This window comes from Lissotriton helveticus, chromosome 2_1 (genome assembly GCF_964261635.1).
Source record: "Lissotriton helveticus chromosome 2_1, aLisHel1.1, whole genome shotgun sequence".
Lineage (NCBI taxonomy): Eukaryota > Metazoa > Chordata > Amphibia > Caudata > Salamandridae > Lissotriton > Lissotriton helveticus.
In genome coordinates this window covers 1,231,174,291-1,231,200,791 of record NC_136059.1, presented here as the reverse complement: position 1 = coordinate 1,231,200,791, position 26,501 = coordinate 1,231,174,291, and positions in this window count along the sequence as shown.

Below are 26,501 nucleotides of genomic sequence, written 5' to 3'. Positions count from 1 at the left end.
TTCTCCGTACACGTCAGGCCAGACTGTTGGGGGGATGGTCGCCCATTGTTTTCCCAGGAGCATCACTTCCGTCTTAGACCCATTTAATTTTAATGATGAATCACTCATCCAGCTGTGGATTTGTGTGAGACAGTTGGCCAGGTTCTCTGGGTGGTCGACTAGTTGGGATAAGGAGACGACCAGTTGAGTGTCATCAGCGTAGCTTACCATTTTTATGTCAAATGGTGTCACCACGTCTTCAAGAGGGGCCATATATGCATTAAAAAGCGTCGGGCTCAGGGAAGATCCCTGAGGGACCCCGCTTGTGAGGGGGAGGGTGGATGAGTGGTAATTGCCGTCCCATACCTGGAACGTGCGTCCGGTGAGGAAGGATTCTATCCAGCTGAGTGCCGTAATCAGCAATGTTCCGTTTGATGACCGGCCGCACTACTCAGAAAACCAAATAAAATTCAATAAAATGTGATTTAAAAAAATGATGCATCAAATAATGTCTTGGGGCTAGTTCAGAATATAACATTTCTTCCATCCATAAGTACTCCTCTTTCTCTGCTCCTGCCACTACCCCATACTTTTCCAGTCAACTAATCCTTATTGCAATGACACCACACCATTTTAGGGAATATCATGGGTTGATCCATAACTGTAACTTAAAAACATTCACCCTTAAAATTGCTTCTTTAAAGTGCCTCCTTTTTAAGTCTTGCCTACGCAGCGGGCATGCGCTGCTTAGGAAAAAGACCTTTAGCAATCGTTTCAGTTTGTGCCCCAAAAACGTGCACGCGTTGCATTGCTTTTGATGGCAACTTGTGCACATTTGGCGATTTCCTTGCGGGAGCGAGCTTTAAAACTATCTGGTTTTAATTAACATTTGGTTCCCGCTTGCTCCCTCAAGGGAAACAGGTGCAGGCCCCCTCCTCTCTCCCCTCCCCCTACTGCCTCCTCCTCTTTTAGCGCGAGGCGCGCACGCTTCTTTTCTTTTATTTAATCCCGTGCCGTCTAATGCGAGCTTTATTTTGTTTCTGGCAGTTTTATTAAAAGGTGGGCTTTTCTTCATGTACATGTTCACCCTATCCCGTACATGTTCACTCGAAGGGAGTTCGACTACTGCCGTAGTATGGATCGGCATTTGTAATTTTGTTTCCGTTCCTTATGTGTTTCAAATCGCCATTGTTTATTTATATCTATATTTTTTATGGTAGGCACAGGAGAGCCAACGCCGTGGCTCGAGCATGGTTTCCCAGGTCCTAAGTCGGCAGCTCCTTATGTTATGCCACAGCCTCTCTATTTAGGACTCAAGCAGAGTGCATTTGTTGTTGAGCTGCGTTCCTCATGCACATCTCTCAGCCAACGTTGCTCTCTGCTGCCTGGCCCTTCCACTTCCATGCCCTTAAAAAAGCTAGTGTGCATTCAGTTGATACCTCACATCTCACACAATAAGTTCAGCATGCAACTACTTTCGCCAGGCTTAGACGCTGCTCTCTGAGATGGGGCGGGCTAAGAAAAAGCTCTCCCTCCTGCCTAACCCGCTCAGACCTCCGTTTCTCTCAGTTTGGTCCGGTTAGTTACTTTTTGGCTTTGTGGGTTCCTGTGACGAATGCCCACATCCACAAGTTCTCTGACGGAGCACAGTGGCTCCAACAACCCCATGTTGAGGGAGGGTAAGGCATGTCCCGGCCCAGCCCACTATAAAGTTGGAGAACCAGGCATGCGTCAACCCTGTAAAATATTCATGCTTGCCGTCCATAATGACAGTTTCATTAGTGAGGATACGAGCCGGGGTTCTGTCAACCTGTGGTGCGCTGCCAATTATTTTATGTAAAGTTGTTGCCTCAATGCACTGCGCATTCCACTTAACTTGCATTTATACGGAACATTATTTTGCTGTGAGTGCATAAGTAATCAGTTCCTATTTTTATGTGACTCCGCTTGTGCTGTAATCCCAACCGCTTCAGTACAGAACATGTTATGTTAAATCTTAGTGTGATCATAAAACTTGTAATTGGTTGGAGGGGTGGGTATAGAGTTTTGGTTTTGTATGGTCCATTCCTGCCAGTCCTGTCGAATTTAAAGCACTGCTGCTCCAGACAGGGCTCCTGACATGGTGGACGTTGTTGCCTTTTACAACATAGGCTGCTGATATTAATGTTGCACACACAGCGTAGCAGGGTGCTGCATAGATGTTCTCATTTGATAGTTGCTAGGAGGCCTTATTTCTGGGGAAACCTGTATTTTTCTCTATACCTGCATAAGGAAACCTGTATTTTTCTCTATACCGGCAGGATTGATTCCATGAGATTAATCGAGTTTAATTGGTTGGTCTGAAGTGGTGTGCAGTAAACTGAGGTTTGGGGGGCAGATGAGTCCTGATTTGCTGCTTAATTCCAACTTAAGTAACGAACAGGATGTGCCTGTTCCATGCACTTTGGGAAAAAGTCGAGGCTTTCAGTGGACCTCCAGATGGGATTCTAGCTGTCACAAATCACTAATTCCTGCAAATGCAAACATTGTCTCAGCAGCAGCTGCTCGAGGGGGTGCGGTGAAGAATCAAATCGAGGTTGCTGTGCTTGACATATTCAGATGAGTGGGTATAAAATGGTGTGCATCTTTCCGTCAACAGGTGTCCTCTGTAGACAGAGTTGCTTATAGAAGGCGCACTTCCAAGGTACAGTTCTGGTATTGTTTTGCTCTTTTTGTTAGACAGCATTTTATGCCCCAGAGACCAGCTCTACATTTTATCCACCGTTGACTCCCCTGCAGGCAGTTGTTTACCTTGCAACAGCCATGTTTGTCACGAAGGTGCACAAATGTAGTAACCTAATTGAGTGCATGTTTTGGCCGTTTCTGTGGCTGTGAAATCATGTAAGAGAGGCATGCGTTTTAGGGATTTACATAGGATATAGTGAGACAAACCTGAACCAGGTCAGTAATATGGTGCACAGCTTTAGAATGGTTGCCTAAAACGGGGAAGTACATTTTATTTTTCTCCCAGTTTTTTCTAGGTCAGACTCTTAACCATGGTTTGTAAAGTAGATAATGTGTGTTTTTAGAGAACAAAAATGTGCTTGCACTCTTTTTTTGTTTTTTTATTGGACTCCAAGCACCAAACAACTTTCTAAGTAGTAACAATATTCATGACAAAAAACAAAAAAAGACTTCCAGACAGTGCTGTACCCGTTCGCTTTACCAATTCTTGTTTTCCTTTTCCTTGCTCTCGCTTAGGGAATGGTGTCATCCCCGCATCATTTCTGTAAGCCACCAGTATTCAAAAGGGTCTTACCAAATTGAACGCTAGTTAGATGCTGGGTTTGTTGTGCTATTTTAGTGACACATTAGAAGCTCTGAGGGCCTCATTTATGAAAAGGGACGCATCGTTGCGAGAAAACAGTGATGCGTCACTTTTCATTGCGCCCTCCTTGCGACCCCAATGTTTACAATATGACGCATCATTGAGCAAGGACTTACAGATACGTCAGTATTTCTGACGTATCTGTAAGCGCAAAAGTGATGCATTGCTGGAGTGTGTCACAAAAGTGACGCAACTCCAGCAATGCGTCCTTTCACATGGGGAAAGCCCCATGTGAAAGTGCTTGCGTCAGTCTTACGCCTGCTGTGAGGCAGGCGCAAGATTTTGACGCAACAGCGTCCTAAAAGTGACGCAGTGAAATCTCATACATTACACTGTGTCACCATTACGAGGCTTTTTGCGGGGGAACGCCCACTCTGCATACATTATACCTGACGCAGGTATAATGTAGCGCAGGGGTTTACAAAGTGACGCATCTGCTTAGATGCGTCACTTTGTAAATAGTGCTCAACAGGAGGCATGTTTTACGCCGCCGATGCGTCACAAAAAGTGACGCATCGGAAGCGCAAAACTGACGCAAGGCCTCATAAATGAGGCCCTGAGATTTTAGGTACAGGTGCCTGTTCTTGTGGGAGTTTCCTGTTTCAGTGTTTCTACTCTAACAACTTTGTTGGTTAATGCTTTTACAACCATTGCAATATTATTGCTAAGGTTTTTTCCTTTTAACAAGCACTGTGATTCGGTGCAGTCCCATGTATTGGGAGCATGTTTCAGTAAGCATCATATAGGGCTGTGTAGAAAAGTGGTTATTTCATCAGCAGGGACGAAGACTCAGCAAAGATGGAACCAAGTTGTTACCACAAGCTGCCACTTATTTGTGTAAGTAAGGGAACACTGTGCCAAAATATTCACAATTTTTAACCCTTTGCCTCTGCTATGCTTCTCATACACTTGTTTTGTTTGAGCTTCTCATATGACATTACAACATTGTTTTAGTAAGTGTTATGGCACTACATAAAAGATGTAGGGATTGGTTGACTGTGAGGTGTCCTTTTGTACTTTTTTTTACTTGCCTACCTTTACTGGTGCAAACAGCAGTGGTACCAGCATGCTGCATAGATCATGCACAAAATTATTCACTCTTTCTTTCACATCCAGTGTGTAGTGTTTGTATAGCTCTTCAATTCTTGGCATCACAGCACCCAGGATGTGCTTGATGGCTAAACACTTATGAGATCCAAAAGGCGAGACCTATTGGCTATGCCAATGCTTGTTCTTTCTGCCGTGACCCAGCTTCCATTTGCTCAAGCTTCAAGATGCTCCATTGCCCCAGGGCATGGTGAGCATGTCCTATGCCTCAGACCTGTGATCTCCAGCATTTGTAGGATTTCACCTGGGGCCGACATCATAATAAAGGACTCCTGTTGCCTCTTTTTTTCGTACAACTGGTGCCAATGCTCAAGTGCAGTGAAACTCCAGTACTTAAAACCCTATTTTCATGTCAAAGTATGTCCTTCTCTTCCATAGGATAAACGAGGCTATGTATTGATCACTTTTATGAGCCAGCCACATTTTATTTCCCTTTTTCTCTCTTACACTTTTATGGAAAGTCTTAAAGAAAGGAGCAAGAAAACCCATGGTGGTTTATTTGGGTTGGGCCTCGCAGGAAGCAACCATTTTGGATGGATGTTGATTTCAATTTCAAAGATACCCTTAAGACTCTCATGATAAAGTACTTCATGTTACCCATTTAGGTTCTATACAATTACTTTGAAAGTTACCTCTGCTCTTAGTTAAAACTTGTTCCCTTTTTGGGTTTTGCTCTCTCATTATAGTTTGAATGCTTAAGTACAAATTTCCTTAAATGCAGCTCTCCTAGCAACATTAATTGTTAAACAAATCTTTTTTACAGCCTCCTCCAAGACACTTGTTTGTGATCCTTACTTCCAAGACAGACACCTCTCTTTTTATCAGTCTAGTTTATGATTAACCTTTCTAGGTCATGGTTTTCTGCTGAAGGTCCAGGATATTCATGAAATGATCTTGTGGGCTTATCATCCCTCCTTTACCTGTCTCATCAGCTGATTCTCACCGCTCCACACCATCAGTGTAACCTTAGTGTTGGTCTGTTTCTTTGAGACTTGCATTTCCATGCAGCTTTGCCTACATTGATTTGAGTAGATTAACCTTAGTACTCCAGGAAATGTTCTGAGGACACTATCCTCTTGTTACAGACTTCCCTTTCACCTTCTCATGCTCTTGTAACAAGATACCATATACAAAGTAGTTACAATTTTATATTCAACCATTGCCGATTGAGCATTCTGATCATGTTAACTGAGCACCACAGCACCATCCAGAGCCTTCCATTTTCAAGGTGGCAACCCCTTTTATTGGCCCTGAATTCTGAATCTGGGTCGGAAGTGACTGTCCAGATCCAGTCACTTTTATTGATTGGACATCAACATAAACTTTCCAACACCATTATAAAGGTATGCTTGTCCAGAATTAGGGCACCTGGTGCTGCAGTTTCACTGCCAGGTCAGTACAAAATCTTGGATCTGGTGGGGCTTTAAGGTGTCCTGACATGAACCACCTGTTGTCAAAGGTTTCTATTCATATGCGTAAACCAAGCCTGGCTGCCCATTGTTTGACCCCTGTCACATCACATAGGGTCATAATAGCATTGTGTTCAAGCAGACCTCATCGTTTTGAATTCTTCTGCCTTTCTCTCTCCTGGAATATTCTCTATCTTCTTCCCATGTCATATCCTAATTCAAATAACCCTTAACTATGTCCAAATTCAGGTGACGCTATGGTCTCTTTTACTTTTATATACAGCCTTTCTTGAAGTTGCATTATGCAATATTGCAAGACTGAGAATTATATTTTTGATACCACACGATTTAGCAGCTTAGAGTGGTCTTCCCCCAAACCTTTTACCTTCTTACCTCTTCTTTTTGCTGAATTGCGTTGTTGGCCTTAGGACTCTGAGCACTTTACCACTGCTGACCAGCACTAAAGTGTATGTGCTTCTCCCCTAAACATGGTAACATTGGTGTAGATACAATTGGCATGTTTAGTTTACTTCTAATTCCCTTGTAGAGTGATATACCATACATACAGGGCTCGTAACCTAAATGATATTAGTGGGCTTGCAGCACTGATTGTGCCACCCACACAAGTAGCCTATGAAAACTGTCTCAGGTCTGCCATTGCCAGGGCTGTGTGTGCAGTTTACTGCCCCTCCGACTTGGCATTTAAAACTACTTACCAAGCATTAAACTCCCAATTTATTACAGATAAGTCACCCCTACAGTAGGCCCCAGGTATCCCATCAGGCAGGGTATGTGTAAGTAAAAGGTAGGGCATGTCCTGTTATTTTTGTACATGTTCTGGTAGTGAAAAAAAACACATTCGTTTTTCTCTACTCTACTCCTCTCATAGGTTAACATTGGTAATTCCATAATCCACTTTTGAGCTGTTATTCCTAATTAAAAAGGAGTAGGTGTATCATGTTTTATATTTTTGGAATAGTATGGCTAAATCCTCTACTGGCAAAGTTGGATTTAAAATTACTGTTTTAGAAATACTACTTTTAGAAATTGAACAGTACTCAGCTCTTACTTCTGTGTGTGCCTGCAGCCTGTCTCCAGTGCATGTCAGGGGTGGGTGACAGCTAGACTTTGTGCATTCCTTCCAAGCTTCCACAAACATAGGAAGGTCAGGCGTGTCTGAGTACTCATCTGCATTCTGATGGCTCTTCCTGAGCAGGAAGGGTGTGGCGAGCTGACACTCACACCTAAATAGGCAGTGTCCTGTTTCCCACACAAAGGGCTGATTACCCCTACTAATAGTTTGGAGCCAGGTCTGGGAAGAAAGAACCTGTGTGCACTTCAAAGGCCCTTCTTTGTACTAACCCCTATTTCAAAGGCACTACTGAGTATAAGTACTGGGTCTCTGACCCTGCCAAGATAGTACACTACTGGACCTGTGAAGAACTATGCCAGTATGGACTGCTTTGCTGCCTCAAGAACTGTCACTCTGCCGGACTGCTGCTCTGGAAGAACTGCTTTTGTGCTCTGATGTTTTGCCTGTTGCCAGCTGCTTGCTACCCTCTGCCCTTCTGAAGACAAGGACTGCACCCATCTCACTTGAAACGAGAGTGACTCCAAGGGCTTGCTGGCTTTCCCTCGGTTCTGAAGTCTCAGGGACATCAGAGACTTCCTGCAACCCTTCAACGGCACCTGGGCTCTGCCATCTCTGAGTCCTGGCCCTACCAAGTCGTGCAAACCCAGTCCCGGGCCCTCAACACTGAGGCTGTCTGTTCTGCAACTCTTTCACTTATCTCAGTGCACTCGCGGTTAAACTAAATAAAACACCAAAAGATTTTTAGTTGAACTTCACGTTTGTGTTGTGCTACAACCTCCGTTGCACTGTGTCCATCAGTACCCTTCTTAATTAAACTAAATAGGTCCGGGAGAGCCAGTCCTTTAGTCAATCAGGCAATGAAGTATATAAATCGTGGGTACCCCAGGAACATTATTGAGAAATCCACAAAGAGAGTGAGTCAACTTAAAAGGGAAACCTTGCTGACACCCAGAACTCACACTGAAATAACACCTACTGTTTCTGTCTTGAAGTACTCTACACAAGCCATCAGAATGAAAAACATCATTACCAAACAGTGGGCACTGATTCAATCAGAACATGACTTGAAAAATCTATTTAATGATAATGTCATATTTGCATTCTAAAGGTCGAAAAATCTGAAAGAGTTTTTGAATACTAGAAGAGCAAAAGAAAATAGATATCAATTAAAAGGTATGCAAAGATGTGAAAATTGCTTTCATTGTAATAACGTAATGGTTGGGAATGAATTTATACATCCAATGAAAGGCCATAAAATATCTTTGCAACATTCCAGTACTTGTGACACAAAAAATGTGATCTACGCTATTAAATGCCTGTGTGGCAAAATGTATGTGGGCAAGATGGAATGGAAAATGAAGATCAGAATGACAGAACATAAAAGTAATGTGAGAACAAAGAATATGAAGTCCACCATAGCCACACATTGGCAGGAAGCAGGCCATCAAATGGAGAAAATGAGGTTCACGATTCTGGAAGCAATCCAACTACGTTGCGATATAGACCCACGCATACAATTACTTAGAGCAGAATATTCTTGGATTAAAAAAATTGAACTCACTGCAACCATTCGGAATGAATGATCGGATAGAATTGTCATGTTTTTCATAAGTTGACCATTTGCTAGAACTATGAACCTGCATGTATTTATAAGCTGCGTTGTTTTTCTGCACACGTTATATATTTGTTGACATATGTTATAGAGCTGTCATACGTTGTGCAACATTATGTAAGAATTTTTGAAGCTGGTAATCAACATTTGCATAATTTATAGTGAGTGTAATCACTTTTCACGGAACTGTACATTGTTATAATGACGCTAGCACATATGAGGAAGCTTAAAGAATGAGGGCTCGCACCCACATCACGTGACTGAAATACGTCTCAAGATTGGATTTTTTAACTGAGCCCTGATACAGAGGCATAGTTGGGAGGTTTTCCCCGCGTCTCGTGACCGGAGTTTACTTTATATATTTTATATGTAAAGAGGCATAGGATCTCTAACAAGTTAGTAATAGCGAAGTTATTCAAAGCGGATTCGCACATTGTTATAATGATACTAGCGCGGCTATTGGGATAGTTTATCATGTGATGAAGTTTAAGGAAGAAGTGCCATACTCGTATCACGTGACTGTAATACATCACTAGTTAAACTTCGATTGGATCTTAATTTTTTAATTGAACCCGAATGCGGAAGTGTAGTTTGGTAGACTTCGCCGTGTCCCGTTACCGCCGTCCACTTGAGCAAGTATGTTGGTATAGAGCTAGGAGATTTAACTAGATAATAGCGTAACATGTTAGCAACAACTGTAATTGCAAAATAGCTTTGAGTTAAGTTCACGCTAGGCGCAGAAATCGTCATATTGTTGTCCCGTTACTCAGAGCGTGTTCATTTTTCGAGCTTCAGGTAAGCGGCAACGAATAACTCTGAGCAGTCTCTGTGATAGCATGTCACGTTTCTTTTTAAGCTCGTAAACCTTTCCGCATGACACTCAGGTTTTAGTTCATCGTATATCTTGTGACACGGAGCATTTTAGCATAGATGCATTACCATCTGGGCAGCATTATCCGCTAGTAAGCGATGCCATTTTGTCGTGAGCACTATTGTGTACTTCCTCCTTTATATTGCAAATGCATTGCTTTAATGTTTTTGTGAATGAAACTCGTGAAAAGCTCTTTTTTTACCAGACATAACATTAATTGCTGTATATTGAAATAATCATGTTGCACTGTATATAATCAAAGCCTGATATGGTTTTTTGTATCTTTCCTTTAGACCCCTGAAGAAGGGTTGTTCTTATAGACCTGAAATGCATTGGGTATCTCAAAGAGCGTGATATCATATGAAATACTCATGATTATGGATTATGGAGTTTTCAAAAATAATCTCTGGATGAGTTAATAAAAGACACGACGAGTGAAAATAATAAAATTGTGTTCTGAATACAAATTTTGGAATTTGAGTAAGATGTGAAGAAACATCGTGTTTCAAGTAAAAAGTGCAAACACCTAAGGACTGGCTCTCCCGGACCTATTTAGTTCAATGTTCTGCAACTCTGACACATTGCTGCTGTTGCGCCAATCAGAACCAGTACATCGCACCTGACGACAACGCCTTGCCAGCTCCTGTGCAGCTCGACGACGAAGTCTTCCTGTGTGCAGAGCTAGAAGATGACGTTTCTCTCATCTTCGGTACTGCTTGATGCTGAAGCTTTCCTCGTGTGCATGCCTCGACGACGATACCTGTCCTATGAATCCTTTGGATTGATAACGATACTTCGGCTCCCTGCTTCTCCCATCTCATCCTTGACGTCAACATAGGTCTTCCAAAGGTACTGTTTTCAGCGGCCAAGGCTGGTCCCTCTATCTGACCCGATCTCCGTTGTGATTTGCCTGAACTTTGGATCTACCTTGGTCTATCGTATCCAAATGTCACCGGTTGATTCTTTATGACTCTAAACACTATATTTTGACTGTAGAACTACACTTCTACTGTTGGATTTTTGTAGTTTTGTTCTTGTTTTACTTATAAAAATATAATCTATAATCCTAATCATGTGAGGGGTATTTTTTGTGGTGTTCTCATTGTGTTACTGTGTGTGTGTTGCACAAATACTTTACATATTGCTTCTTTAGATAAGCCTGACTAGTCTGTGGCAGGCTACCAGTGGGTGAGCACAGGTTATTGTTTAGTGTGTTTCTAGCTTACCCTGATTAGAGTTGTGGTTCCTGTTTGGACAAGGTGCATACCTCTGCCAACCTGAAACCCCATTTCGAACAACGGCCATTATGGGTTGGTTCTATTTAAACTGTACCCAATCAACTGCCAGTTGCTTGCCTTCTTTGCTACTTCATGAGAGGAGCTATTTTCAGGAAGTTAGACCCATAGGTCCACACCTGGATCCAGTTCGGCTGTATGCCGTAGGGCAGTTTTGGTCACTTCTAGATCCCATTTTCCTTTTGACAGCAAAGAAATAAAACAAAATCATTTTTAATGAGGTTAGAGTAATAATCATCAGTAAAGTCAATACTTTGTTTGAGGGAATACTCAAACTCTAGTGGAAGTCCTTCTTTTTGAAACCTTGGAAATCCAAGCTTGAAAAGACAGCCTTAATCAACTCTATTCGCTCATCAAAATTATTGTAAGCTGAGATTACACTTTCCTGCCCAGTGAAATTCAATTTGAAGGATTTCATTTTCCTGTATTAAGGAAACATAAAAATCAAACAAGGACTATTTGACCAAAGAAGAAAAACTGTAAACTTTTAAAGACAGTTTTGTTTGGTATATATTACTTTTTTGCTCTATCAAGAAACCTATAAGTAGGCATACTAGTTTCTGTTTCTAGTAATTTAATAAATCAGGTACTTGATGAAAGGTGTTGATCAACCCAAGAGTATGGACAACTCAAACTTGTGAAGAACATTTAAGAGCGTGAATTTCCTCTCTGCTCTACCCAACCCTTTTCCCCTATTGCACTGCTCACACAGACCAGGTGAAGTACAGGATTGTTGGGAGCAATCTGATGTCAAACTAGTGAGACATGGGTTCCTTCTGCAGCAACACCAGTTTACATGGTGAGTTGTCCTTGACATCTATGACCTGCTGGAAGGATTCATGCTGCATTGCCTTGAGAGGAGAGGGCTACCTGTCCCTGGGAGCAGGGCCAACACTCAGCTAGCTGAAACCAGTGTGGAGAACAGCTAAAGTGGGATAGCCTGCAGTGGCCAACAAAAACATTGCTGCACAGCTGGTTTGGTCCGTGCCCAACATTCAGTTATAAACAGCTGCATCTTTTGAGGATTGAAGATGTCATATGGCAATTGGAGTTATGTGTGGGTGAGGGGCATTGCTTTTTGGTACCTGCAGAATTTGTGGAATTTATTTACATTCTATTTCTTCTTCAGAAGAAGGGCAAAAAGGTTTTTCCCATTCACCTGATTCTTATGGATTTCCAGTTAGCCGACACTTGACTCCTTGTGCCATATTTCTAAGGCATACAGTTCTAGATCTACTGCAGCTTAAAAGTGCAATGATTTGTTAAACCTAAATCAGGGTGTTCTCAAAGTCTAGTAGGTGTCAATGTCACTAATTAATTCCAACCAAGACTAGCCATTTTTTGCACGGGATCCTAAAGATTATCAGCCCTTAGGAACCTTCTAGGAGAATTAACGGGGAAGGGGGTGGCTTTTAAGCTATTAAGTTGCGTCACACATTTAGATACAATGTTGCAGCAGTTTGAAAACATAGAAAACAACATTCAGACAATTGGAAGTTTATCAAGATCCCCACTATGTTTTGTCATACCACATTGTGTCATGCAATGTTACAAACATCTTGGAAGTATAAACATACACGTTCAAGATGGCTGGAGCATGGGGTCGTCACCACACATCTCACAATGCAGTGGTCATCTTGGAAGTGTAAAATAGACACATCCACGCTGGCATGCATTTATAATCATTATAACATGTTTATTTCAGGTCAGTTTATTCTTAAAAACACATAGACATGTTACATCATATTAATAACATACAATTATCATCGCTATACAACTTCTCAAAACAGCTGCCTGTGGTCTGATAAAACAGATAGTTGAAAGAAACAATTCATATCTCACTAGAAAATAATAAATACTTAAAACAATTATTTCACTACGAAACCAATTGGGATGAACACAAATTCCACTCTCAGACATCCCTCATAAGCGTGTACCAAAACATGGGGATCAATTTCCCAGATCACCATTGAGTTAGCACCTTACCACAGGGTAAAATGTCTTCCTTGATACCCACACGGACGTTAAACAATTTGCATCTCAATTAAAAATTACTCTTGCAATGCCAGTCCTCAAGATTCCCAGTGTTTCTCCGCAGTTTCTAAATCCTAGGAGCCGACACACAGGCAAGATTTATGTTTTTCTAGGAGCAGCGTAAGCATCACAAAACAAGCATTTGCAATGCAATAGGTCTCGTATTAGGAACGTTTGAGCTACTGGTATTGACAATTTTTTTATTTATGTGTTGGTTTTGAAAATAGCGAAATTAATAGCTTTGTCATTTACAATGCCAATAGTTTTAACTTTCGCAAATGTGACACCTATAGCATTTGTAATGCAATATGTTGTATTTACTTGACTTAGATGTATTGATATTACAAATAACAATGGCTTTTATTTATTTTTAATAATTAATACTTACATAAAAGTTATTGTAATTTATAATGGCAATAGCTTAAACTTTGGTAAATAACTTTTGTGAAGATTATGTTCAGTGTATTTTATTGTGACGAAAATCCAAGAACAGAAGTGAAATATTAACATCTTTTTGTGACATTTGTAATAAAGCTTGAAACATTGAGAGAACATATTTGAACCAGTTGTTGTTGAATGGTTGCACAGATTGATGCTGTGGTGGCACTGAGTGATGTTGTGGTGGCGACGAGTGATGCTGGGGCGTTCAGTGATGCTGTGGTAGCGCATAGTGATGTTGTGGTGCCCCTCAGTGATGCTGTGGTGGTGCTGAGTGATGCTGTGGTGATGCGATAGATAGAGTGAGTGCGATAGATAGAGGGAGGGCGATAGATAGATAGAGGGAGGGCGATAGAGAGAGGGCGATAGATAGATAGATAGATGGATAGATAGATAGATAGATAGATAGATAGATAGATAGATAGATAGATAGATAGATAGATAGATAGATAGATAGATAGATAGATAGATAGATAGATAGATAGATAGATAGATAGATAGATAGATAGATAGATAGAGTGACGGCGATAGATAGATAGACAGATAGAGTGATGGCGATAGATAGAGTGAGTGCGATAGATAGACAGATAGAGTGAGGGCGATAGATAGATAGAGTGAGGGTGATAGATAGAGGGAGGGAGGGCGATAGATAGATAGAAGGAGGGTGATAGATAGATAGAGTGAGGGAGAAAGATAGATAGATAGATAGATAGATAGATAGATAGATAGATAGATAGATAGATAGATAGATAGATAGATAGATAGATAGATAGATAGATAGATAGATAGATAGATAGATAGATAGATAGATAGATAGATAGATAGATAGATAGATAGATAGATGGAGTGAGGGTGATGTATAGATAGACAGATAGAGTGATGGCGATAGATATAGTGAGTGCGATAGATAGACAGATAGAGTGAGGGCGATAGATAGATAGATAGATAGAGTGAGGGCGATAGAGTGAGAGCGATAGATAGAGGGAGGGAGGGCGATAGATAGATAGAGGTAGGGTAATAGATAGATAGACAGATAGAGTGAGGGTGATAGATAGAGGGAGGGAGGGCGATAGGATAGATAGCTAGACAGATAGAGTGATGGCGATAGATAGAGTGAGTGCGATAGACAGAGTGAGGGCGATAGATAGATAGATAGAGTGAGGGCGATAGACAGATAGAGTGAGGGCGATAGATAGATAGATAGAGTGAGGGCGATAGATAGATAGATAGATAGATAGATAGATAGAGAGACAGACAGACAGACAGACAGACAGAGAGAGAGACAGACAGACAGACAGACAGACAGACAGACAGACAGACAGACAGACAGACAGACAGACAGACAGACAGACAGATAGATAGATAGATAGATAGATAGATAGATAGATAGATAGATAGATAGATAGATAGATAGATAGATAGATAGATAGATAGATAGATAGATAGATAGATAGATAGATAGATAGATAGAGCGAGGGTGATAGATAGATAGATAGATAGAGTGTTGGCGATAGAGTGAGTGCGATAGATAGACAGATAGAGTGAGTTAATGATTTTCTGCTGTGGGCAGCGTACTCCTCAGAAGCATTCCCCAGGTAAAGGGAGGCTTTGTGCGAGCCGCATTCCAGGCAATTTACAGTGACGGGATGACGAGAGAGGCAGAGAATGTGAGGAGAATTGCCAACTCGCAGGCCTCCATTTTTGCTGATGAGCATGAATCTCAGTAATTAGTCTGAACACAAAGTGATAAATGTATCCCCCTTAGGCGTAGCCGTTGAACCATTGGCTCTATGTGCTGCATTCATGCGTTAACGTGGCAGTCTATTTTGGCCAGCAGGCGCACTCACAACACAATGAAAATGAACTACTATTACCCAATGTAACGGTACTCAATTCATCCACCTTAGAAGCTGGAAGTGTGAGTTGGTCCTGCCAGGATGTGAATTGATGACCTTTGTTACATAACTGCAGATGTCTGCAGCGAGCATTTAAAACAAAGAAAAATCTTGCTGTGAATGTATGTGTGTGTGCGCGTGTGTGTGTGTGTGTGCGTGCATGTGTGTAAAAGAATTAGCACTAAATAGCACGTGTGTGAGTTGGTCCTGCCAGGACGTGAACTGATGACCTTTATTACATAACTGCAGATGTCAGCAGCGAGCGTTTAAAACACAGAAAAACTTTGCTGTGAGTGTGTGTGTGAAAGAATCAGCACTAAATAGCACACCTGCGAGAGGGCAAACAAATGACTGATTCTTAAAGTAGGCTTTCAATAGGTCGACGAATAGTTGAGGAATACCTGTGATTTTCCGTCCGCCCGCCAACTCTCTTAATCAGGCTGTCATTGACGAAGGTTCTAAAAGCCCTGTTGGCCACGTCACCCTCAGTGCATTTTGTCACGTGTTTCAAATACCGCGCGACATGTGAAGTCTATCAAGCAATGAATTCCTGAATTAGGCGCAGCAAGGGCTCACTAGGGTCCATTGTTCCTTGCATTGTTGGTGCTACCAGCAGTATACGTGGCCGTACAATTATATTTATTGTTAACATTTGTGAAATATATACTTTCATGAATTGCCTTAAAGGGGGTGCTGAAAGATATCATGCAGAATCAATAACAATAATAAATATTAGATAGCACTCTAGCACAGCCAGGAAGGTGTGCCAAAATCTGAGTGCGTAATTTTTTTTTTCTGCGGTGTGATACTGTTCAGCGTTTGGCAGGTGGGTATGGGTCAGTTCAGCATCTGGCTGTGCCTGTGTATTTTGACCGAAAAATAAACACAAGCACCGTGGCTTGCATCAATCGCGCACTGTTCACCTGGTGTAAAAACACCTATTGGTTATATTCAAAATAAATGACAAAATTCTTCTGTTCATACAGTTGTATTTCCAACCTTAATTTTTACGTTCGAATAATAACTTTTCAAAAATGCTACACATAACATTCAATTTGGCAAAAATAAATCATCATTGTGAATGGTACAATTGTACATTAATCACAATACATTTAGCGTTGATCTGATAAACAATTTCAATGACGATGCCCAATGCATTTCAGAACCACACTGGTTCCTTCTTCAGGGGCTGATCTGCAAACGAGATATGTGGTATAGAATGTTAGTGCCCATGGTACACATGAAAGGAAGTGTGTCAATGAGAAATGTGTGTTACGATGGCCTAACTTCTGGATATTGTGTGAAATGAATCAGAAATCTCTAGAAAGACGCATCTGCAACAACCAAGAATAACAATAACCAGATATGCCTACTTAATGCTCATAAAACGGCAAATTACTTATGTGTTGAAGCCACATCATAAATGGAAGCTTACCCCTTACTGTGTGACAAGGTCTCCAGTAAACTGTGAAGTATAGATATTACAACCCAATCATATATATTACGATGAGATGATCAAAGTACATCAAGATCACTCAAAATGCCATACCTGGAATCCACTTTCTTCAAACTGTACTGTAATCACAAAGGCCAGTGAAAAACGTTAAAGTCCGATCTGTATAACCAATATAACATAAAACAACAAAAAGAAACGTGTGCCCAATGCATTTCGGAACCATACTGGTTCCTTCTTCAGGGACTGATCTGCAAACGAGATATGTGGTATAGAATGTTAGTGCCCATGGTACTCATGAAAGGAAGTGTGTTATTGAGAAATGTGTGTTACAATGGCCTACCTTCTGGATATTTTGTGAAATGAATCAAAATCTCTAGAAAGACGCAGGGCGGGGGAGGGAGAGAGAAAAGGGAGAGCCAGACAGAATAATGGGAGGAGCTGCTGCTGCTGCCTCTCCCATCTGCTCCCTGGGCAGCTTTCCGGATAGACAGGGATTGGGGACATCGGGGACAATTAAGCCACGCGCTGGCCTGTTTGTATACCTGCTCAGACCATTTCATAAACACTGCCCTCTGACTGAGCCATGGGGAAACTATAAGCCGTTCATGCTTCCTCGCCCAGTCTAGTTCTAAGAATCCCCCTTTAAAAAGATATAGAAGACGAGCCTAGACAGTGAGGATAAAATGATGCCCAGAATCACACAATGTAGTCTCGTGAAGGAGTAGGGATTTGCACCCTGTTCTTCGAATGTTCTTCGAATGTATACCTACATTTGGCAATTACATACCACTTACTACCCCTGACGAGGAGGTCAGTTCGGCTAATATCGCTAGGTACCGGAACACAAAGCACACGTCGCACAGGAGGGACAGGTCTGCGACATTTAATGTGGTACCTGTACTGACGGAGCGCCTACATACGGCCCGTCCACATACGCACACACGCACGCACACAGCCCGGGGGCCGGTCAAGCCCTCGGGTATAAATAAATGGGCGCGAGACCGCCTTGAGGTCTTCCGGCCCCTAACTGCAAGCCAGGTGTCTGTGTCCTTTGTGTGCTCAGTGTTAGTTAGGCCCCATTACGAGGCATAGGTATCCACTACCCCTGTCAGATACTACACTGGCGACGAGGCAGGTACCTTGACCATGCCTCGCCCCCGCGGACGCGCTTGCCGAAACCCTACCGGACAGAGGTGACGTCAACGATTACACGGCCGCCGTCACGGCGCTCAATCGCCATTTCGATCCCCGCGTAAACCCGGATTATGAATGGTTCAAGTTGCGCCAGGCCCGCCAAGCGGAAGGAGAGTCAATCGATGTTCTCTACGCAAGGCTTCGCGAGCTTGCGACCTCCTGTGGGTTGCCGGACAGGACACTGGAAATTAGAGCGCAACTCATACAAGGCTGTCGGTCAGTCCAGCTGAGACGCCTCATCTTACGACAGCCCCGAATAAGCCTAGACGAGATTCTGGTATTAGCAAGGTCGCACGAACTTTCGAACGCCCGAGCAGAAGCGATGCAGGCCACGCTGGACGGGCCCGCGATGCCGGCCAAACATGTGTCTGTTAAAGAGGAGCCTCGCGCTCCACATGCGGGAACTGCGGAATGGACCACCCTCCAAACGGCCGATGCTTCGCACAAGGAAAAACGTGCTCTAACTGTGGGAAAATGAACCACTTCGCGAAAGTATGCCGTAGTAGCGGCAGTCGCCGTGTCGGACCGAGTGGAAGGAGCGTCAACCAAGGAGTGCGTCAGATCTCGCTCGAGGACCCCGGGCCCTGCGGCGACATGCCCCAAGCTGCATTCCACATAGTCGAGGAGGAGGACGACAAAGTATTCTTCGTCTCTTTCGTGGGGCGCGATGGCTCGAGGAGACGACCACCGCCAATGTGCGAAGTCCAGATTGGAGGTTCCCCGGTACAGGCGTTGATTGATACGGGTGCGTCAGTGAACGTGATGGACAGTTCACAGTATGAACAGCTGTCTCCTCGCCCACCGCTGTCACCCTCAAAGGCCAAAATATACACGTACGACAGTGATGACCCTTTGCCTCTGCGAGGAGTAATTGATGTGATGGTGTCATGCAACAACCAGAAGGTGAACACGAAGTTTCACGTGACCGGAGGCAAGCGTGGCACGCTCTTCAGCTGCCACACGGCGGAGGACCTCCAGTTAGTATTTTTCGCTAACCAAATACACAAACGGCATGCGGACACCATGCTGAGTGATTTTCCGACCCTTTTCCAGGGACTTGGCCGCCTAAAAGGGAAGATGTTTAAGCTCCACATCGACCGCACTGTGAAGCCGACAGCACTGCGACACAGGAGAGTACCGTTCCATCTGCGGCCGCAGGTGGAAGAAGAACTTAAAAAGCTTGAAGAACTCGGGGTAATTGAAAAGGTGTCAGGCCCAACTCCCTGGGTGTCGCCCCTCGTGGTGCCCCCAAGCCCAAACAACCGGGCGCCATAAGACTTTGTGTGGACATGCGCCTCCCGAACAAGGCAGTCAAGAGGGAGCGTCATCTCACGCCGACTATGGACGATATAGTGGCAGATTTAAATGGAGCCCGGTGGTTCTCCAAACTGGATTTAAATGCGGGCTACCACCAGCTAGAGCTACACCCAGACAGCCGAAATATCACAACGTTCTCGACCCACGTTGGTCTCCGCAGGTACAAGCGCCTGAGCTTCGGCGTCTCTTCAGCCGCCGAAGTCTTTCAAAATGCTATCAGGGAGACGCTGTCGGGGCTTCCTGGAGTCATCAATTTGAGTGACGATATTCTGGTCTTTTCAAAGACTCTGGAAGAGCATCACGGACACCTTTGGGCAACACTTCGACGGTTGGCAGACCACGGGCTCACCCTACACTGCGGGAAATGCTCGTTCTACAAGGAGTCCGTGGAGTTCTTTAGATACGTATTTTCCTGCGACGGCCTGAGAGTGGACCCGAAGAAGGCCGACGCCATCCGGATGACGCCCAAGCCGACGTCTGCAACCGAAATGTGCAGCTTCTTAGGGATGCCCACATATTGTGGCCGCTTCATCCCAAACCTGGCGTCCCTATCAGAACCCCTGCGCACACTCACCAAGGCGGGACACCCATGGATGTGGTCCGCAAGGGAGGACGATGCATTCCGTGCCGTAAAAGACGCCCTCATAGATGACAAGGTCATGGCGTACTTCAGGCCGCACAGACAGACGGAGGTCGTCGTAGATGCTAGCCCGGTGGGGCTAGGGGCAGTCCTGAAGCAGAGGACAGAAGACCAAGAATGGGTACCCACGGCCTACGCCAGCCGGGCGCTGACAGCAACGGAGATGCGCTACGCAAAGATAGAAAGAGAGGCGCTCGCCATAAAATGGGCATGTCAACACTTTCATTTGTACCTTTTCGGCCACGAGTTCAAAGTTGTAATGGACCACAAACCGCTGGTGACGCTGTTCGCGGGGTCGGCCAGGCTCACGCCGCCCCGGATTGAGAGATGGGCCGTCCAGCTTCAAACTTACAGATTCGAAGTCATTTTTCGCCCAGGAGCGGACAACCCGACGGACTTCCTGTCGCGCCATCCGGGACACTCCTCCCTTGCGTCAGAGCAAGAAGATCTGGAAGATGTGGTGGAGTTTGTCAGGGTGCTGTCGCAAGATGCTTGCCCCAAGGCCCTCACGCTGGAAGAGATTGGGGCGGCCACGGATCAGGATGAGTGTCTCCATCGGGTGAAGAACACCCTCGAGAATCGCAGCTGGAAGCGTTTTCTGGATGGAGCCAGCGCTCTGACGCAGGAGGAGCAAACATTTTGCCAACAGATGTGGCGGTCCCAAAGTGAGCTTTGCACAGGACCCCACGGTGTGGTTCTACGAGGTGCCACCATTGTCATCCCTTCGAGCCTGCAGCGAGAGGTGGTCTGCCTCGCTCATCAAGGCCACCAAGGGGTGGCCAAGACGAAAGCTCGGTTGCGAGGCCGGGTGTGGTCCCGGGCATCGACGGTGCAGTGGAGGAGGAAATCCGCAACTGCCACTCGTGCATCATTACAAGCCAAGAGCCGGCACCGCACCCCGTCATCACGGAAGACCCATGTGACATCCCCTGGTCTAGGATAAGCATTGATTTTGGCTCATTTCCTGATGGACGACAGGCCCTGGTGCTGATCGACTCGTGCTCCAGATTCCCGGTGGTGGAGGTGATACCGTCCACGGCGTTCAACCATGTCAAACCAGCGTTGGATCGGACATTTGCCATGCTAGGTTTCCCGGATGAGATCTGATCGGACAATGGGCCACCCTTTCAGGGCGGTTACTTCAGGGCATATCTGAGTAGGCGAGGAATAAATCATCGGAAGATAACGCCACAGTGGCCTCAGGCCAACGGAGAGGTTGAAAGGTTCATGCGGACAATGAACCGGGCATTGCAGATCAGCGTGGAACAGGGGGAAGCGCCAGAGGAGTGTTTGGCGCAGTTTCTAAGCGCCTACAGGCAAACACCGCACTGTACCACCAAATGTGCTCCGGCTCATGTCATGTTCCGGAGAGCACCAAGAGACTGTGTACCGACAAGCCCAGCGTGGCGAGCCCCAGAGCTAAACCACGAGGCAACCCAAGACCGAAGACGACGCACAAATGAGAGAGCAAGCCGAGCGCGAGGAGCCCGGGTCAGGCCACTCATGGTAGGAGACCATGTGGTTCTGAAGACTCGCCACTGCAACTGGAAGTATCAAACGACGTTCGAGCCCGAAGTGTGGGAGATTGTGAACATCCATGGCACCATGGTGTCAGCCTCTCACGGAACAAGAGCCGTGACACGGAATGTGTCGTGGTTTAATGGTGTCCCCTCAGAAGGGAACACAAGGGAACCGACGCCAGAAGATATGGAGTGTGGTGACGACGACCCAGGGTTCCCCGAGACGCAGGCAAATCTACAGGACCGGGAGCTGTCACCGCCCCGGCCAGAAACGGAGCCAAGTGTCACCCAGGCAAGTCCCGTACGAGATGCTGAAGAGGCAGGGAGAGAAGAAATGGCCAGAGGGCAGCGAAACCGAAGGTACCATCTCCAACCAAACCCGACCCCTAGTCAGAGACTCAAGGACTACGCATGGGGTCTCCACGCTGCTAAAACATCCAAGTAGCCTGGACTAAAGAACTGTGAGTTTGGAGGGATGTACTGACGGAGCCATCCGGCCCGTCCACATACGCACACACGCACGCACACAGCCCGGGTGCGGGTCAAGCCCTCGGGTATAAATAAATGGGCGCGAGACCGCCTCGAGGTCTTCCGGCCCCTAACTGCAAGCCAGGTGTCTCTATGTCCTTTGTGTGCTCAGTGTTAGTTAGGCCCCACTACGAGGCATAGGTATCCACTACCCCTGTCAGATACTACAGTACCGGAAGAGAGCTCAGTTCGGAGCAGGGGGGTCCGGCTGGCAAGCTAGCTCCGAGTTCAGTTTCTTTGCCTTTGCCCGAGCACCTAGTGCTAAAAAAACCCTGCGGGCTCTTCTCTCACTGTAACACACATTCTTCGAAGGCAGAGGGCAGCTCGGGTTACAAGCTGCCTTTGAAGAACTTCTCACCAGGCAGCTGAAATATGTGCAGATTACATGCCTGGGTGCAATTTTAAATCAGGCAGCGCTAGGAAGGGGGCTGGGCTACCATGCCAGCAGCATTCCGACTCACGAGCAGATGGTCCTCTTTAAGACGTGCGAAAGCACGAGATGAGAGGCGAAGAGTGGCTGAGGAGAGCAAAGGAATGGTGGGATTAAAACAAGTAGTCCCTAAACAAAACTAACAAAGCCAGAGAGCACAATAAAACAGTAGTTGATCGGTGCTGCTTCCTATATAAACGGAAGTGATGCACCAGATCAACAGCCAACAGGAACAAAGATAACAACAGCAATGCCAGAGTTAAACAAATCACAAGGGGCAGGAGAAATTCCACGGACTTTCAGCCAACATAAAGATTACTTTTGGTCTCGCTGAGACATCGCATGCGCTGCAGGCGCTGCTAACGCGAGACCTAAAAAGTACAAGTGTGAAACCATTTCAATCACGGTTCTGCATATTGGACATCTATTGATAGAGCAATGTTTCTTACCCCACAGTACACAAAATCTATTGGTGGTCAAGATCTAGTATCTAAATTTGATGTATAGCTGTTTGGCCACAGAACTTGTAATGCTGTAAAAAAAGATACAAATGTTGGAATGAGTTTGTGGTCCAAATATGTATCGGTGAAACTGCCTGATTTGCATTTGCGCAGCTCCTCTTCCAATAGGTCATGCTTATGTTTTTCTTTGATTACAAATATTGTCTCTGTTGGCTTTGTCAGAATTGCCAATGTTGATGAAATTGTAAAAGTCTCTGTTATTGGCAAAGTCAATAGTGAGAAGCAGCGGGAGGAGGTAAGCAGTGGAAGAGGGATACCAGAGGAGCAAGAAAAAGGCAGAGGAGGGATAAAACGATGGCAGTGTGTAATACATTTTCTTCTGCATGTAGAGGCCGGAAGGCTGCAGCTGAGGTAAAGGAACAAAGCCACACAATACAGTCCACCAACAACACAACCCCACATTACAATAGCCCAACATAACCTAAAAACAAGATATTATTAAACAATAGCATGTAGACACAGCAGAGCAACATACAAGCACAACCATAAAATAGTAAAATGGTACCAATATGCAATTCGGTTGTGCAGTTAGTTTGTTGCACTTTGCTGTGCTTTTTGTTGTGTTTTGATCTGTGCTGTGTTGCACAGTAGATGTGATATTGTGGTGTTATGTGTTGATGTGTGGAGTTTCCCAATATTTTGCATTGCTGAAATGTAGTATTTTTTATGTCGAGTGTGAGCCAGCGCGCAAGCACTGCTCTGTGAAGAGCTGTGGTTGTTCAGCACAGAGAGAGGCTTCGCTCACTCCCCGCCCTTATTTTTCATAAGCTTGTGTGTTTGCCCTTTGTAAATGCTGTCTTTTTACTGGCCCCTTTACTTGGTTGTTACACGGGGCGTGTACTATTTATCCATTAGGCTTCACTTAAATTTAGCAGCCATGCCCGCTTTCACTTTTAAAACAGCCTGGATCATCCTGCAGCAGTGGTGGCCGGCGAGTGGAACGCCAGTCGAGAACCGCTTCCTCTCCTCGGCTGAGCTGGGACCGAGTTGGGGGGCTCCCGACAAGTAGCCGCTGCTTTGTCCAGTGGGCAGCCTGACCGGAGCTGCTTAAAATCGTCTAGGTGGTGCGGCTCCTCTGGAAGTCCAAGGGTGCACTGTAGGTCCCGAGGCCCAGGGAGCAGATGGAGCCGGAGCCCACTACAGGAGACGGACCAGGCAAATATGGAGTGTGTAGAGGGACACACATTGCGTCACACAGCTTTTCAAACAACATGGGGGATGTGGGGTCTAAAATCGTGCAACGCAACATGTTATGGTGCATTCTACTCCCCTCCCGTTGTCTGTCCTTCTTCTCCTTTCAACCCTCCCTCAAGGTTGTCCTAGCCTTCTTTTCCCCTGCCCACCCTCACTCACTTTGTCAGGGCCTTCCCCTCTCCTCCCCCACCCCCCCCCGGTCACCCACCCACACTCTCATTGTGTGTGCCTTCTCCCCCTCCGCTCTCCCACCCTCCATCCTTACCTAAGTCCATGCCTTCTCCAACTGCCCTCCCTTCCGTTGTTTGTGATGCCAAGTTGCCAACCATTTGAAATGCAATAGGTCTTGTGTAAATTGGAGACCTATTGCAGTGCAAATGCTTGTTTAATTAAGCACTCAATTCCGCATTTCTCTTGATTCCAAGCACTGTAAAGAACGGGTGCCACTGTTACCTAGTTTAAAACAACTCAGTTTAACAAAGACTATGGTGGCCTTGCCAGAATGCCCATCTGGGATCAGATTAACTCAATGAAATATTATTTCACCTCTTGACCTAGCATTTATCCATAAGGTCGCTGCCTGAGTCCACAAGCCAGGCTTGGTCTAAAAGAGGCTTTAACCTCTATGTCATTTGCTTGTTACTGACCAGGTCATTGGTGCACTACAGGCATGCCACCTGGTGACAGGTTAAAAGACTAGAAAAATCGTCGCGCTTTTTAGCAGCAAAGACCAAGTTCCTTTGGCCAAGTATGGTTCCCATGCGCATAGACACCATCCTGATAAGGCCCATAGGGCCAGATGTAGGTAATCAGATGTTACCGATTCTTAAATACCGAATTTTACCGATTCGGTATTCAAAAATCGGTAAAAGAGATGTAGGTAAAAAATCGGTATTTTTAACCGATTCGGTAAAAGTCGGTATCGGACTTTCGGAATTTACCGAATCGGTATTTACCGATTCTGTATTTACCGAATCAGTATTTCCCATTCATCCCTATGGGCCTAAAGGCCCAGAGGAATGCATTGGAAATACCGAATCGGTAAATACCGAATCGGTAAATACCGATTCGGTAAATTCCGATTCGGGAAGCAAGCACAAGTGAAACCAATGAAAACATCCAATCAGGTGCTACCACCCTCCCCCTCCCTACCAGGAAGTGGCTACCCAGGCAGCTGCAACTCATTAGAAGGTTCTGGAGAGGCAGTCAGAGCTGAGCAGAGACACAGAGCAGCAGGGAGTGATTTTTGTGACTTTACCTCATTGAAAATGGCTAGCAGCAGTGAGAGTCAGAAGGCAGAGAGGAAAAGGAAAGTAAAGTTTAGCAGCATGGAGCTGCAAGTACTAGTGGAGGAGGTGGTGAGAGCCCACAAACAACTGTTTGGCAGGCACTCCCTCACTGTAGCAGAGTCAGCAAAATGCAAGCTGTGGCTTGATATAGGAGAAAGGGTCAATGCTGTGGGAGTGACAAGCAGGAGCATTGATGACCTCAAGAAACGCTTCTACGACATCAGGAGCCTCACCAAGAAAAAGATGGCAGAGCTACATAAGCAGGCTGGTGTTACCGGTGGAGGCAGGAACCCAGCGCCCCCCCTGACTGACCTGGAGGAGTTGGTGGCGTCAACCATAGAGCTAGACAGTGTTGTGGGACTGGGAGATGTGGACAGCTCAGCCAGAGCCAAAGGAAAAGGTAAGACGCATGCGCAGCATGACACCCCATACCAACCAGCTTCCCTTAACCCTTTGTGCACAGGCCAACCCCAGTCCAGTACTGCTGGGACTATACAGGAGCAATGCATTATGGGAAATGTAGTCAGCTAATATAAGACCATGTGTAACTGCACAGACATCAGCAAGGCAGTGAAAGTAATGCTGAATAATGACAGTAAAATGTGTAAAGCTTTTATTTTAGTGACTGTGACACAGTAGCACTCGGTTGACATACGCTTATTTATACCTAGGGGCAACATCAGCCAGTCAAGCTTCAGCAACAGCAGGGACTGCACCAGCGAGGGAGGAGAGCGACGAGGCAGGGCCAAGCCATGTCCATGCCTTGCAGGAGGAAGAACACACACCTGCCATCTCCCAGGAAGAGGAGACAGTCCAGACACCCGAGTTTCCCCACTCCCCACACCTCTCACAATCCCCTCCATTGCTTTTCTCTCCTGAGACCTCCCCATCACTGTTACAGCCTGCACCTGCAACCTCACCAGCCAGGAGGCGAGTCGTGGCCCCACTGCCACTGATGGAGGCAGCAGAGGGAGAGGGCCAAGCCACTGCACCTGAGAGTCCTGCTGTCCTGAAGCCCAACACACAGTCTTTCACCTCGCGCAGACGGCAACGCAGGCCCAGCAGTGCAGGTGTTCCTGGAGATGGCACTGTGTTCCGTGGGCTAGAGGGGAGCATGGTGCGCATCCAACGCATGCAGGGGAAAGCAATACAGGCCTGCCACCCCCAATTTCGTGTCCTAAACCAACAAATTGGAGAAATGGGGAAGGGCATCAAAGACATGGTAGAAAGCAACAGGGAGATATCCAAAACCAATGCTGACCTAGCTGCAGGAATGCAGCACATGAGCACTTCAATAACCCAGCTGTGCTCT